This window comes from Harmonia axyridis, chromosome 1, assembly GCF_914767665.1.
Source record: "Harmonia axyridis chromosome 1, icHarAxyr1.1, whole genome shotgun sequence".
Classification (NCBI taxonomy): Eukaryota; Metazoa; Arthropoda; class Insecta; order Coleoptera; family Coccinellidae; genus Harmonia; species Harmonia axyridis.
Genome location: NC_059501.1, coordinates 65123000 through 65138210, shown reverse-complemented (window position 1 = coordinate 65138210; position 15211 = coordinate 65123000). Strand labels below are relative to the sequence as shown.

The window sequence follows — 15211 nt, the reverse complement described above, 5'->3', positions numbered from 1 at the left end:
TGTCTTATATGACTATGGGATAATTAGAATTGCTCTTCATAAGCTGAGTCACCTGAAATATATTGAATTATTACCTGAAAGCCTATTATGTAGAAGTTTTCCTAGGATTTAACGTTCATTTTATGGTTATTTATGATTTGAGAACTTATTTTGGGAGGGTTTAGAACTTTAGAAATTTTTAAATGCTTTCCATAATAAACACCATTTGCATATTTAATGAAATGAATTGGGTCCTTACTCTGTAACATGTGATTTGTAACATGTTAAAACTGAATTAGGAATGTTTTATTCATTGAAAAAATATATTTATCAACCATTTCTAATCATTCAGAAAAACTAGAGGGAATGTGAATTTTAAATATTGAAATGAATCTTATTGTAAATAATCTATGTAAATATAGTATGTTATTATCATAATTAACAGAGGAGGAATTGTTATGTCGGCATATTTCTATCTCATGTTTTCTTATTTATTTTATACATATGTACTATTATGTACATGTACCTAGTTTAGTTGATGCCGAATAACAGATCTAATAACGTCTGTCTGTATTCGATATATTTGATTAATCTAAAAAAATGGATTGACGATATTTCTGCTTTCATTTTGTGTCTAACAAGATACAACACGTAAGAACAGCTCCAACCGAGTTGAGATTTTTCAGGTAACTATGAAATAAAAATTTTAAGTTTTATACCGCGTCCTCGCAATTATAGAAACGCCAATAAAAATGTCAGAATAGTTATTTATAATATAAGGGTAGAAGGCATTGATATTCTTTCAGGAGTTCAAAATTTCAAAACGAGTGGCGAGTTTTTGAATGAACAAATGTTAGATAAGTTTTCTGTAGAAGTATTAAGTATACCTACATTAGTTTCTCTAATTCACAAAATTTTTATTATTGAGATTAATATATGTATCTATAAATATCGATTAGAGATTTTTGCATTAAAAAATGTGGGTTGACAAATCAGTTTGCTGCATCACAAATTTGACCGATAAGAGATGAATCCATGACAGGAATGTTTCGAGTACCAACATATAATAATGAAATATTATAACCATGAAATTTCTGTAAAGCTGAGGATATTACCGCACTATTTTGTTCTACAAGGTATGACAGAATAAACATATTTTCCTCAGAATTATTATAGAGAAAAGAAATACCCAATATTTATGTAAATGTAGTTTGAGATTTTTGTGTTTTTCCTAAAAAAACGAAAATTTTCAGCTTAAAATGATTATTCTATATCCATTGGCGCATAAATGACGACCGCTCAAAAGCTACTAAATTCACGTCAGTGTTTTTCTCTTCATTGTATGGATAAATAAAAAAAATGGTTGGGTAAAATTTAATGACGAAGACTTCTGAGAATTCATTGTGTAGAATTTCATCACAATTTTTTTTTAGGAGAAGAAGTGGGGATGTATTTGTCTACCTTCCTACTCCATACTGCAGTTCAATCATCATTGACTACATATTCTAAGAGTCAGCACTGGTTTTACTCAAATCGAATAATTTCAAAAAGGATTGCATATTATTTACTCTACAGGGTGTTTCATTGGTAAATTTACATACGTTTACCTGAGATAGAGCTACCCTAGACGAGTTCAAAAAACCTATATATGATAGGTCTAATCTTCCTCATAGCCGAAACACAGGGTGGTTTATGAATTGACCAATATTTTCAATTCCTTATAACTTTCGAACCACCCAGTGTATTTAATTGAGATTTGGAACGCACAATTGACTCCTTCAGGTCCATCGATTAATCTTTGGATTTATTAATAAAATCAGGTCCGTATTCGAAAAATATGGGACTTGTAACAAGCTGAGATTCAACACCCTGTATGGTGGAATATTGGAATTTGATGGAAATATTCGGAAATATCGAGAATAAACCACAATAACTCAAAAAAAATATCTGTACCAGTTCCATCAGTTGAAAAATTTTATGTCGTAGATATTGTTTTAGACTACTCGAATAAATTCTAGTGAAATTTGACCCAAAATGATTTCTCAAAATTTCATTATTTAGTGGAAAATAATCGTCAGAATATTGAAAAAAAAAATTAAATTTAATCCCAATGTACGAGTTTTCTGAGAAGTTAGTGAAATTCCACAATTGAACTAAATTTTTGGCCGGAATTTTTGATGAGTTGAATGACGTGCGGGACATTGAAATCTACTGATCCCCATAGAAAAATGTCTGGTTTTTCGGAATATTCCCATCAGATTTCAATATTACACTATACAGGGTGTTGAATCTCAGCTTGTTAAAAGTCCCATATATTTCTAATACCAACCTGATATTATTAATAAGTTAAAAGATTAATCGATGGACCTAATGAAGTGAATTGTACGTTCCAATAAATACCAATTAAATATAGCAGATGGTTCAAAAGTTATAAGGAATTGAAATTATTGCTTAATTCATGAATCACCCTGTATCTCGGCTATGAGGAAGATTAGACCTATCAAATATACGTTTTTTGGACTCGTCTAGTGTAGCTCTACCACAGGTTAACATATGTACATCTACCAATGAAACACCCTGTATATCTAATTATGTGGTGTTGCAAGCCTTGGACTTCAACTTTAGTGTGAAGGAATTGTGAGCATGTAAGTACTTACGTTTTCCCTTATTTTTTACTCCATTCTCATTGTCCTATCATTTTAAGGTAACTATTATTCTGATTATATCGCAGAAAATGATTATTCACCCGAGTTTTGATGCTGGGAAAATTAAAATGGGAAATTTCATAACCCGAAAATTCAAATAAAATCACAAAATACATGCACTAATTCAGATATCCTAGTTTTGTTATAATATAATTTTATATTCTGAAAGGTAAAGGAACTGCTTTATTTTTTCTTAAATACCATAATTTTTTTTTGAGCGCTCGTTCCCAGATCAATTCGCTCTATAATTTTGTCATAATATCTATAATTATCAAATTTTGATCCAGCAGTAGTCTCAACGATATATTCGATTTTTTCCGTCTGTTCTGCAGTAAACCGGATAACATAATTAAATAAAACTCTATGAGATTTAATTTGAAATTTATTTATTAACACATATTACACTTGGTATGATTATTCTCTAGTTGACCAATATACTTGGTTTGAAAAGTTATTTTTATTTATTTAAAGTCGAAACATGATGATTGGAAAATACCAACATCGAATGTAATGGAACAAATAAATCAAAAAATTACTAACTTGCTAATGATATGGATATTATTTGTAGAGAAATGAATTACTTGATTAAAGATAATTACGTGATATTTCTCTAGTCGACAAAATGCGCTCTAGTAGTGCAATGATGATAGCATAGCTAACCTCCACAATACGCTCTATTAGTGTGACGTCGCCATTTTTGGTTCTCCTGTCAGTCTTCGGAATCCAAACAAATACATTGTCATTCAGATTAGTACGGTTACGTTGAGGGAATTGGCATATTTTCATAAATATTTAGTTATTAATAGTATTTGAGGAACGATTTCAGTATTAATTGATAGACAGAAGGAACGAGGTTAATACCAGTAAGTTTGAATCCTGTATCATTCCCCAGATTTTGTAAAAAGCCGTGTTTATTAGTTGAACTTCAAGTTCGAACTTACTGGCATGAATCTCGTTCCTTCTGTCTATCAATTAATAGTAAAATCGTTCCTTAAATAATCTTATTCATCAAAATAAGCTAATTTCTTCAACGACAACGTACTAATTTGAATGATAATAATTTGTTTGTTTGGATTCCGAACACTGATAGGAGAACTAAAATGACAGTTTTTGACGTCATCACTAATAGAGCTTATAGACAAAGCGAAATAAGAGCTACGCCACCTGGTGACAATCAGAGTAACTGAAAATCTTGAAAGTTCTTGCATTCTGTTTTATGTTTGTGATATACCTATTTTACAAATATTTATATTTTTAAATCATTTTAATGGTTATGAGTCGTTCGAATCGCTATTGTTCAGTTCCTCAGTGTTCTTCCTGGGAAAAAAAAGTTCAAATATCAATTTCCATAAATCAATTAATCTATAGACCAAGGTCTATAGATTAATATATTTAGTGTAATTGGCTACTGCATTATATTTTGTTTATTTATAGAAGTCACGTACAGGCTCACGCCTCTGTGATTATATGTTTATACCCTGTAGCTTACAGAATAAACCATATTATTATTATTAATCTATAGACCTTGAATTCGGACAATGTCAATATTTATAGTTCTACGTCTGCTCACCTTGGCGCTGCATTCTTATATTCATACGCCTATAGAGACATTACAACGAAGAAAAAGAAGTGTTTACGTCACTTTGGTTGTCCGCGTTCATGGTTCTGTCAAAGAATAAAACTTGTATTTTGTGGTTATGTATCCCAATAATCAATAAATAGATTCTGTAGAGAAGGTGCCGGGTATTTTGGTAATTACGAGAATTTATAGAACGATTTCAATATTGATTCCGATGGAACGAGATTAATACCAGTAAGTTTGAAGCCTAAATCTTTCACCATTTTTTTGTAAGAAGCCTGTTTTTTATTAATTTGAACATAATCTTAACACGTGTTTTATTTTTAGCCATGGCAGATTTTTTTTTTTAAATTATGTGTAGAGCCCCGAAATGTCAATAATGATCCCATTTGTAGAAACACTTACAAATATAATTTATGAAAATGGATTACATGAACAAAATCTACCTATTATTCTCTTGAATGCGTTTCTCTGCTTATAAAAGCTCTAGGTTGTCTTCTGTGCAGACATTGAGCTTCTAGGAGCTACAATATATATTTCTGTAGTATTTTTTGCATTAGTTGTTGAAATAGTACCGAACATGTACCCATGTTTATTATATTTGATATAGTTGACTGAAATGTTAAATCTATAGACTAAATCATATTGAGGACAATTACTATGCCTTCACTTATAAATGATGATTGTGATTCTCCCTATTCAATTTCTCCACAGTCCAACTTTAATAATTCATTTTAAATTTCCTATCATTACAAGAATACTGACAAAAGAGTATTCATTCGGCAATCCTGTAAAGAGCTAGTCTAAGTTCTTTTTATTTTCAATACTATCGAAGGGACATTTTATTTTCCAGAGCTCAGCCTGTAGATCAAAAAATAATAAAAAGGAAATAATTCTCTGCTTCTAACAAAATTTTTGAAGGGTTAACTTGGTTCAGCCTGAGTTTGAAATACACTTGAACAATTTCAGTCTAATTCTGAACCATACTTGAATCTAGAAATGGATTCATAAAAAAAAATTTTTTTTATGATAATGGCACCTTTTACCGATTTCGTGTGTATCAACTGTACTTACTGGAATCCTATTATATGCTACTAGTTGTTCTAGCGAAATCGTTTCGTTAATATATTTGATAAAAATGATCAATCGATTAAATGCTAATTTAATTTTTATCTTTACTTTAACACATAGTTGAGTTCATACTAGAGATCATCATATTAGACACGTTTCCAATTTTCATCTTTATGGAGCTAGGTAATATATTTTTTTTTAATTTCCTATTACAGGAAATAAAAATGTTCATGTGCTATGGCTGAAATAAAACATGCCTTCTTCTTTCTTGATTCAATTAATTGATCTGTTAATATTGCTGGCATGCACATATGCTTGACGATTTGTCTTTTCTCTCATATTTCATTTTATATTGATTAAATTCTAATGAAGTACTATTAGCTTTATCATGGGATGTATCAGATTTACGAATTTTCACCCTTTATCTTGATTTTATGCCGAATGAATTTTTACCACAAATTTCTTTTTTAGGGAGAGAAGTGGGAATGTAATTATGGACCTACTCAATACCCAGAAATATCTTTGCTGTTCAATGTTCATTGACAACCGAAGAGTCAGCAGTGTACAAATAAGATGAATAAGTATGTGGGGTAAGTACCTACTTTTCACCCATATTCTAGTTGATTGTCCCATTGTTTCAATGTAACTATTATACGGATTATATTGCAGAAACTGATTATTCACCTGCATTTCAATTCTGGAAGAAATCGGGTAGGAAATGTCATAACCCGTAAAAACTGAATGATTTTTCAAAATTCAGATGTCTTTGTCATCATATAATTTATATTCTAAGAGGTACACAGACTATTATGAGTTCATTCATTGAATGCTATAATTTTTTGAGCGCTTGTTGGCAGGAACGTAGTTAAGAGCTACAAGGGGGGAGAAACGGATTCTAGCGCCCCCCATTTGAAAAAATTGACAAACTATTGAAAAATACAGAAAAATAGATCATGTATATATTGAATGTATTTGTTTTAACATATAAAATATATATCAAATACAGTTTTTCAAAGAATTATACATCAATATACGATTAACTATGAATTGAAATTATATTACAATTAAGACTGAAATCACAGTCCAAACTCTACGCTCTTTCAACAGACCCCAAGAGCATTGATTCCAGGGAAATACCATTGATTAAGAGAAATAAATCGCTCAAACATTCATCAGACATTGTTGTCCTGACAACATTTTTTGAAAATTTTAGTCGACTGAATGTCTTTTCGTTGGTACTGGTATCATAACTGGCGGTTACAATGAATTTTAATATATAGTCAGTAAGTTTCAACATTTTATATTTTGTTGATGGTGATCTCATGCAAGTAGTTGTTCAAAAATGATTTTGATATTTGGAGTATGTATACAATTCGTATATTCTTGAATCTACAAATAAATATAGTTTAGTTTTAAACAAAGGTTATATAAAAGAGAGAGAGAGAGAACTTTATTGGTTACATATCAAATGGCTATCGACCGAAGTCTTCCAGCCAGTAATTTACATTTCGATTGAATTTACATTTTATATAAAATTATATAAAATTTTACCTGTTAATCTATATTAAATATAGATTAACAGGTAAATTTTCCTCTGTTCATGCCACTCTTTAGATTGTTGACAAATGTTGATTATTGTATCAGAAACCTCACTGAACAGTTCTGAATACAATATTTTGCAACATTTTCATTATAGACTAATATAATTGAAGTATCCAAAATGATAATAGACTGACATGCATTGTCCAAAATTGCTTGAAGATCATTATTGTCAGGCCCAACTTTTTTTTCCAAAATTTTGTGACTGAAACTTCTCCTTCCAATGCTAAAAGCATAAAGTACAATGTTTTAGTTTAACCGGCCAAACCTAATATGATCTAGGCTATATTATAGAGCAACCTACTTACGTTTAGAAATTGCGGATTCAGGTAATTGGCTTATAAAAAAATTATAGATTTTATTGTTATCAACTTCCAATTCACACTGCTCAATTTTATTTTGAAAATATGGCATGTCTTTCATGGGAACAGCTTTATATTTTTCGTTTGTTATGTGATTTTGAGCTGACCAAACACATTTCATTTCTGTTTGAGAAATGATCTCAAGATCTTCAAGATTTTCCCTAAAACGAAACAAAAATTGCAGAAAATGAACAAATACAATAAGCACATAATTCATTCTCATTAAAAATCAACTTGGAACAATAACGCCTTTTTGAATTAGTAAAATGATGCACCTTGTACACTTGATTGAAACAGCCGAAATGTGTTTATATCTACCGCTATTTCCTGTTTTACATGAACACAACATGGTCTTAATTTCAAAGCTCCCTCTCCCTGAGTCACAATGAAGTTCTCCTCGAATGTGATGTGGGTCTGAATTAAGTGCGCTACTCTGATTTTGTCAGGAGTGAAAGAATTCAACTTCCCGCATAATATTATGTATTAACTTCAAACTATAAAGCATGTGTAGATACATCTCAGTATTAGCAGAGGAAATGTATACATTATCTAAATATATACGTTTCTTATGAAATGAAATTTAATAAAAGATAATTCAAGCAAATTTTGAAAACCTAAAGCTGACCAGTGGAACAGCCACAGAGAAAATAAAACAAAATCAAAGAAAGTCGGTTCAGACAATAACTCGCAGAAGAACTGAAAAGAAACTGCGTGTATTTAAATTAGTTTATTTATTTATTTATTCAATGTCAACTTTGATAAACTTAAATAATTATACGAACAAAGCCAAATTATTAAAGCGACGGTATTTGGGTATGCAACCCTAAATACATATTGGAGAATTATGAGTAATATCATTGCTTAAGTAGAAGATAGTTGGTTACTCGCCCTGCAAAGGGCATTGGATCATAGACCTATAATAACATGGACTAGCCCTCACGTGGCTTCTACTCGCTTCGCTCTGCGGACTATCGAAGAGAGAGAGGTGTTGTGAAGGAAGGAAGTAGAAAGGCAGAAAATGCGAATTTACTAAGGGAATAGCCCGTTTTTAATTTTTTTTTGGAGAAATATTGAGTTTTTCGCATTAGTTGATTATTGAAATAGCTAAATGGCTATGGGAATAAAGCGTTTTTAATGAGAAATATTAAGTTATTCGGATGGAAATAGAATTGAAATAGCTTGATATGGCTATGGGAATAACGCGCTTTCAATTTTTTTTTTAGGAAAAATATTGAGATATTTGGATGAGAATAGTATTGAAATAGCTAAGTGAATCATATTTAGGTACTTTAGGTTGTATGGTACAGATTTTCATGTTATCTAAAATTTCTTTCAGAAAAAAATGAATTTTATCAAGTGCTACCTGAAAGAAAATATTTTTTAATTTCTATTCTATTTTAGATAGTTCAGTATATCAATAATATTATAGATAATTAAATTTATATTCGATATAATGTAGCAACAAGTGTAACTGAGCTTTAGGAAATTCAAAATTTATGAAATTTTTAAAATTTTATATCTTTCATCTTCAGAAAAAAAAGCCGAAATATTTTTAGAAATAGACTGAGGAAATGAAATAGTGAGTGTTATTGGGAATAAAAGTGCCATATTTTTCCTATCAAAGGACAAATTCAGCCTCACGTTCCAAAAGTATACATCTTCCTCTATACTCAAACGGTTTAAAAAAGTACTACAAATTTTATACATGGGTTTATTATATTACCTTTTATCATCAAATATGCAAGCACATATGGAAAAAAAACATATAATAAATATCAATATAAAAAAATTATGATTAACCCTTAACCACAGACGTGAAAATATTGTCACGCAGCAACAGACGTGTGGTCATTTTGACCCCTTCAATAGAAACGTCCAAATTATCCCAAAAACATCGAATTTTTCATCTCCATCAGCATTTCACATTACCTTACTATATTATAATCAGTATCCTCTTGTTTTAATAGATTCAAATCAATGAATTTTTGCAATAAACAAATATTCATAGGAAGAGGTCCCTTATCCACGATATTTGACAACGGTCTCATTTATCGGGCACATAAAAAAAACTCATGGAATTTTTGTTTTATTTCTTTCAAAATATCGAAATATAGGTATGAATAAACAAATAACAAAAAACAAATCAACAAAATTCTTAAAATTATAGATAACTGCAAGGGGTATTTACACCCATTTTTCAAGCGATTTTTGCCATAGAAATAATTTGAACTATGTGGAAAATTCTGTTTTTCTTCATTTTCAACTTCATCATTCTCGTTCGCAAGAATTTCCACTTTTTCAATAGATTCATTTTCATCTCCGTCAATTTCAGACTCTGTATCATGTTCACTGGGAATGAAATCATCGTCAGAGTCCAAGTCACTTACATCACTACCAATTTCTGCTGCCCATTTCAGTACGGTTTCTTCAAAATTTTCATCACTCAATTTCACCCTTTTAGATGGGCCACATTCCGCGTTATCAGCCATTCCAAATTGAATTTGTGATACAAAAATCGATTTGATTCAAAATACGAAATAATTACGTAAACACGGACGTGTGGTCTTTTTGACCCCTTAAAATTTTTAGGACGTGATATTTTGTTATCAGATCTCCGTAAAACACTTTTTGAATTTGAATTTGTCTTTTTACTGAACAACTGACAGGTACCTACACTGACATACGCCTACTCGTGACAGTTAGCAAAAAACACAAAATTTGAAACCTGGACGGGGTCAATTTGACTCCTCGTCTGTGGTTACGGGTTAACATCCAACGAAAAGATTCGAATCAGGGCTTCGAAACTGGAATAACATGGTCAAAAATTCATAACTCTGTATTTATGAATGGCAGGAATTTGCTGTATAGTATTCATTATTATTTTAGTAACACATGTTCTCAATATCATAATTGTATGGCTCCTTCCTTCAAAACTTTGGTTCCATATAGGGATTGACATAGTAGTCCTCAACATATGATTACTACATATTACGGTTGTGGCAGAAGGTTTTTTTGGCTTTACTCCCTATTTCCATTACCCATTCAATTCAATTTCTCGGAAACCTGTGAAAATATTCAATAAATAAACGACAAATCCCTTCTTGTTTTCTTACCTATGAAATATCACGTCCAACCCTTTTTTGGATATAACAACACAATTATAAGCTACACTCGAAGCAGAGATATTTAAAATTGTTTATTAGTACTAAAATAAGCACCAGAACACCAACAAACACTCAGTAAATTGTTTAAAAATCAGTAATCACCACAAGAAAACACATACAATCAGTTCAGAAAACCAATGTTTTGCCTGTCCTTTGAAAAGAATTATGGGTGGTATTGTATGGCCAACCGCATTTACACAAGCTACAATTGTTGCATTTTCAGCGTGTTCGTGAGCTACCAAATGAACACGGCGGGCACCTTTCCGAGCAAGTACTAACTGGGAATGATTGAGAGTTAACCTGCATCCTTTTTCGTCTAAATTGTATATGCGATGTGGGGAGTGGCGTACTTGCAATTTATCCATAATATTTCCGAGTTTTGTGAAATAATCTTTGACAATAACGGGATTGAGCTTTTGGGCCCTGGCAGGGTTCATACTTTGCGCCTTACGCTTCGACAGTGCAGGATGACGTTTTAGAAATCGCTGGAACCGATCTTTCCCCGCCATTTCTTTCTGAACATTAAAACTTGTTTTCTATGGAATTTGCTTTTGTAAAATTGTACACACATCTTCGCAGTTGCTTTGGTGTTAACGGAACTCCTACTTCCGAAAGCCGTATTATACGATTTTCTAGTTCGTTCTCTTGATCAGCAGTCAGAAGTTTTTTGCGTCCAAGTTTCCTTTCTGTATTTCCAGATTTCAAATGATTTCGTAAGGTGCGCCTTGGAATACCACAGTGCTTTTCAACATAACGCTGTGCTTTACCTTGTTTCAACAGGTCGATGGCTTCTTCCATAATTTCGGAAGTCCATTTGGCCCGTATACCTCTACACTTTTTGCCCATAATCTAGAAAAATAAACGAAAAAATGCATATCATTCGAATAAATAAAGTAACTGGAAACAAGGCCCACTGACTGGAAATAAGGCCCAGTAGTGGGCCTTATTTCCAGAACAGCGATATTGATGATTTTTAGGTTAGTTTCAATAGAACCCAGGATAAAAACGATACTTACTGAGGAAAAAATTTCACTAGATATTCAATATAATCAGAGCCCTAAATAAAAAACTAGGAAGCATTCACTCAAATAAGTCTGGAAGCGAATATACCTAGAGCAGTATTTATAACAGCACTTAAATATTTAGCGTAACCGAATACAAATGGCTGCGGAATCGAAACAGTGTCCTCTAGCGGCAAAAAAGCAGCTGATATGAAGTTCTTTGTAAGTACTGAACCTATTTTTCGCTTTTGATCCGCTAGATGTCACTTTTTCAACAAAAAACTTGATCTGGGCCTTATTTCGAGCCGGGCCTTATAACCCGCCGGTACCTTATAATATATGACCTATGAGGTTCGCAATCAGAATCGTGATCAAACCACCCCGATTTACGATAATGTAGTCCCTTATTAAAGAGCTTTCTTATTCGGGAAAGAATTTTACTCGCTGAATATTTCTCAATATATTTTTCGAAATATTTCATTCCCAGCTCTGTGAATTTTTTCATTAAGCGAGTGGGGTATTTAAAGCCTCCTGTAGAACCTAGTTCATAGTTTTTAAAAAATATCAAAACTTCATCACTTTCTATGATATCTTCGGAGCTCGACAATTTCATTCTACATTGTTCACATTTGTATCTGTCTAAACATTTTTTCAGGAGATACCCTGCAAAATAAGCAACTCCACAATCCTGTAACGTTGTCGAGCTCTCTGAATTTATAGAAAGTAATGAATCATCCGAGCAAGAGGTGGAATCATGGGGTGATTGAGGAATATTCAGCGATGTCAAAATTTTTTTCGAGCTCAATACACTATCGTCATCAGGGTGGAGCTAGAATTTGCTCCTTTTGGAGGTCTCATCAAGTTTTGAATAATATTAATTTTAAATGCGACTTTAAATGACCTCACTGTGGGATTTCTATTATACCCTCCTTTTTGTCTGTACACGGAAAATTGATTTTCTAAAGGGTCCTGAATCAATCTTCCGTGAACAGATATGGAAAACCCTGTTGTTTTTGTTCAGTGAAAAACTGTTTCACCGCATTTTCGTATAACTCACAACTTTGATATGGTGTTGTAACTGTTTCAAGGTGACTGTGTTATCGGTCACCACCATGTATGCCGGAGATTGCGTCGCCTTCATTTTGTGTATCTGGATGACTGGAACATTTTGGCTGGTTAGATCATCCTTAATTTCCTCCAGCTCGATGTCCTGTTCTAGGCCCCTCAGCGTAAAAGCGTGAGTTTTCATATGTTTCGGGGTATAAGTATGGTATTGGATACCATGTTTAGCCAAAAATTTCATAATTTTTTCTTGGTCCTTAATATTCTCGCTATATGTGGTGGTGTCGTTCATACCATATTTCAAGTAGAAGTTTCCATCTACTTCTGATCTGATCTCTTTCACTTTTCTCGCGTGATTCGTGAAAACCCCAAGTACGACAATTGGGGCGGTTTTTTGTTAGATCTGGGTTCATCTTCGTCCTTCGTATTTTCGGGAAGGTAGTTGAAACTATTTTTAATTTCGACATGATGGACTGTCTTTCTTTTCAAAGTTTTCTTTGTCGTTGGGTGGGTGAATTTGGGGTTTTCGATATCAGTTATTCTCCATTTTTTTGTTGGTGCGGCTTCGGTAGAACTTTCCTCGCCTGAACTTGATTCATTGTTCTCGATTTCCATTTGAAAGAATCTGGCCTGGTTTCTTTACCATTCCTATTTATTCCTTCATTACATCATAGCCTCTGTTAATGGCATCTAAAACCAATGGGTTATTATCACTAAGAACCTTATTACAGGGCTTAGTACTATGTTTCTTTGTGCTGTTCAAGGCATCGAACAACCCGTCTATACAATCCACAAAGTTTGCTGTATGCAGAGCAGTGTCGGAAACCAACTCTCCAGTTAAAACTGCAGCTTGTATTGCAGCTGCAACGCTGTGACTCAGTAACTGGGCCGCTAACTTGACATTCATTTTTTGAAATGAATCAGGATAGATATGCGTATCTGTCAAGTTTGGAAGTGATCTTCCGGTATTACTCTGCATATCCAAATGATATATTTTTTTTATATCATCGAATTTTATAAATAATCCCCAAGTTTAAAAACGTTTTCCAGAAAATTATTCTGCACACATTTTAATAGGTGCGGAACATCATAAAAGGTATAGTACTTCTTATAATCCAAGTAGAAATAAGGATAGTTCTCGTCCACACATGAACGTCTGAAAAACTTTTGGTTTGTCCGTGAAAGATCGCAAGTTAATCCGATTGGATCGAAACCAGAAGTTCTCAGTAGGCTTAAACATTCCATTATTATGGAATGAAGGGATGATTCCTTTACCCCATTTGAAGATATGAAATAAGCTAATGGCAATTTCCAATGAGAATAAATTCCTCTTATCATTAACACCAAAGCTTGCGTACCTGGAACAGGCTTCCTACCTATTTTTCCAAGATCTTCAAAACCTTCTCTAATGTCTAATTTTCTGTTATACTCTAATGTCCTCTTGATGGCCATTTCATCGAATAGTACTATACATTTTTTTTCAAAAGAGCGCATGGCTTCAGCTTTCAGTTTAAGGTTATAAAAGATTTTGAACCCGGGACTGCAAATAAAATTACTTACCCATTTCTTCAATGTAGAAATGGCTGGTAAAACAACGTTTTTCCTACGCAAAAATTTATACGTAGCAGGTCCCTTATAATATATGCTAAGAGCCGTTTTCTTCTCATCAGTCGTCCACAATTGATGTATTTGTATTTCGCTGTCTTGAAGCAAGCAGTTCTGGAGGTATTTCCCTCTTATTTTTTCGCAGTGTTCTAATTATTGTCAGTTTATATGGCTCTTGGAGTAGTTCATCAGCCAAACTAACTGAAGTAAACCAATTGTCCATGGTGGCATTCCTATTACTTCCATGGATGGATTTTGTAAGCTCCTTTACAAAATAGTTTGCAAGTGGCAAACCATTTGTATTAGTCTTTTTTCCTATATACGGACTTGCATCTACCATATAACACGTCGAGGAGTCGCACAACAAAACAATTTTTATACCATACTTTGCAGGTTTATTCGGTATGTACATGCGGAATGGGCATCGTCCACGAAAGATGACGGAGTATATGATGATCTGCAAGTTTCAATAAAAATTTCCCATATCTCACGAACATGTGCAAAAGGATCATTTATTTTTCTTTCCTGTCTTGTTTCTCTTGAATCAGAATCAGAATCAGAAAACCATTTATTAAACATTAAAATATATACAATACACACAATATACATAATTGTTTTCATATTTTCTTATAGAATGATAGTTCCTACATAAGATGTTTACCTATCTTTCTTTTTATGTGGTATTATATTACCTTACAATAGTTGAAATTTCATACAAGTCGAGTATTCTTTTATAAATTTAAGTTTTCATTGTTTTTACAGGGAAATAAAATAAGAAAAAACCTGCTTTAATTTGTATTTCTCTTGAATCAAACCTCAAACAGTTCAGCAAAAACACAAATCTGTCACAATTCATACAGGCTCTGTAAAGGGAACCAGAAATTGTCGTATCGAACATATGCCTGGCAGATAGATGGTTGTCTTTCTTGGCAGCAGAGAGGATCAAAATTGCAATCAAGGCTTGTAATTCTTCTTTAGTGATAGGTGACACATTGTTGTTACCAGTGTAATTTTGCTTTTTCAGTAATATTTCTTCATTTGTGTGAAGTAATATCATATCAAGAATTGGGTCGGAAAAGAAATG

The 15211-nt window shown here is 32.6% G+C and overlaps 1 protein-coding gene and 1 long non-coding RNA gene across 4 annotated transcripts in view; one reads left to right on the top strand and one right to left on the bottom strand.

Moving 5' to 3' along the window:
• The first annotated feature begins 478 nt into the window (after positions 1-478).
• The window catches only part of LOC123670873, a 221384-nt gene continuing 206651 nt past the window's right edge, over positions 479-15211 (top strand). The window contains exons 1-3 of one of the 3 annotated variants that reach the window (XR_006746006.1): positions 479-665; positions 1413-2624; positions 5806-6951. The gene's annotated coding sequence lies outside the window, so the exon portion shown is untranslated. Of the gene's footprint in view, positions 666-1412; positions 2625-4327; positions 4498-5805; positions 6952-15211 lie in introns of those variants that run through there. The other 2 variants (XR_006746007.1, XM_045604449.1) reach the window with 2 other exon arrangements.
• LOC123670884 lies at positions 6763-9234 on the bottom strand. Its single transcript, XR_006746015.1, has 2 exons — positions 7242-9234; positions 6763-7159 (listed from the first exon to the last, which is right to left on the bottom strand). It is a non-coding gene; the product is annotated as an uncharacterized LOC123670884 (long non-coding RNA).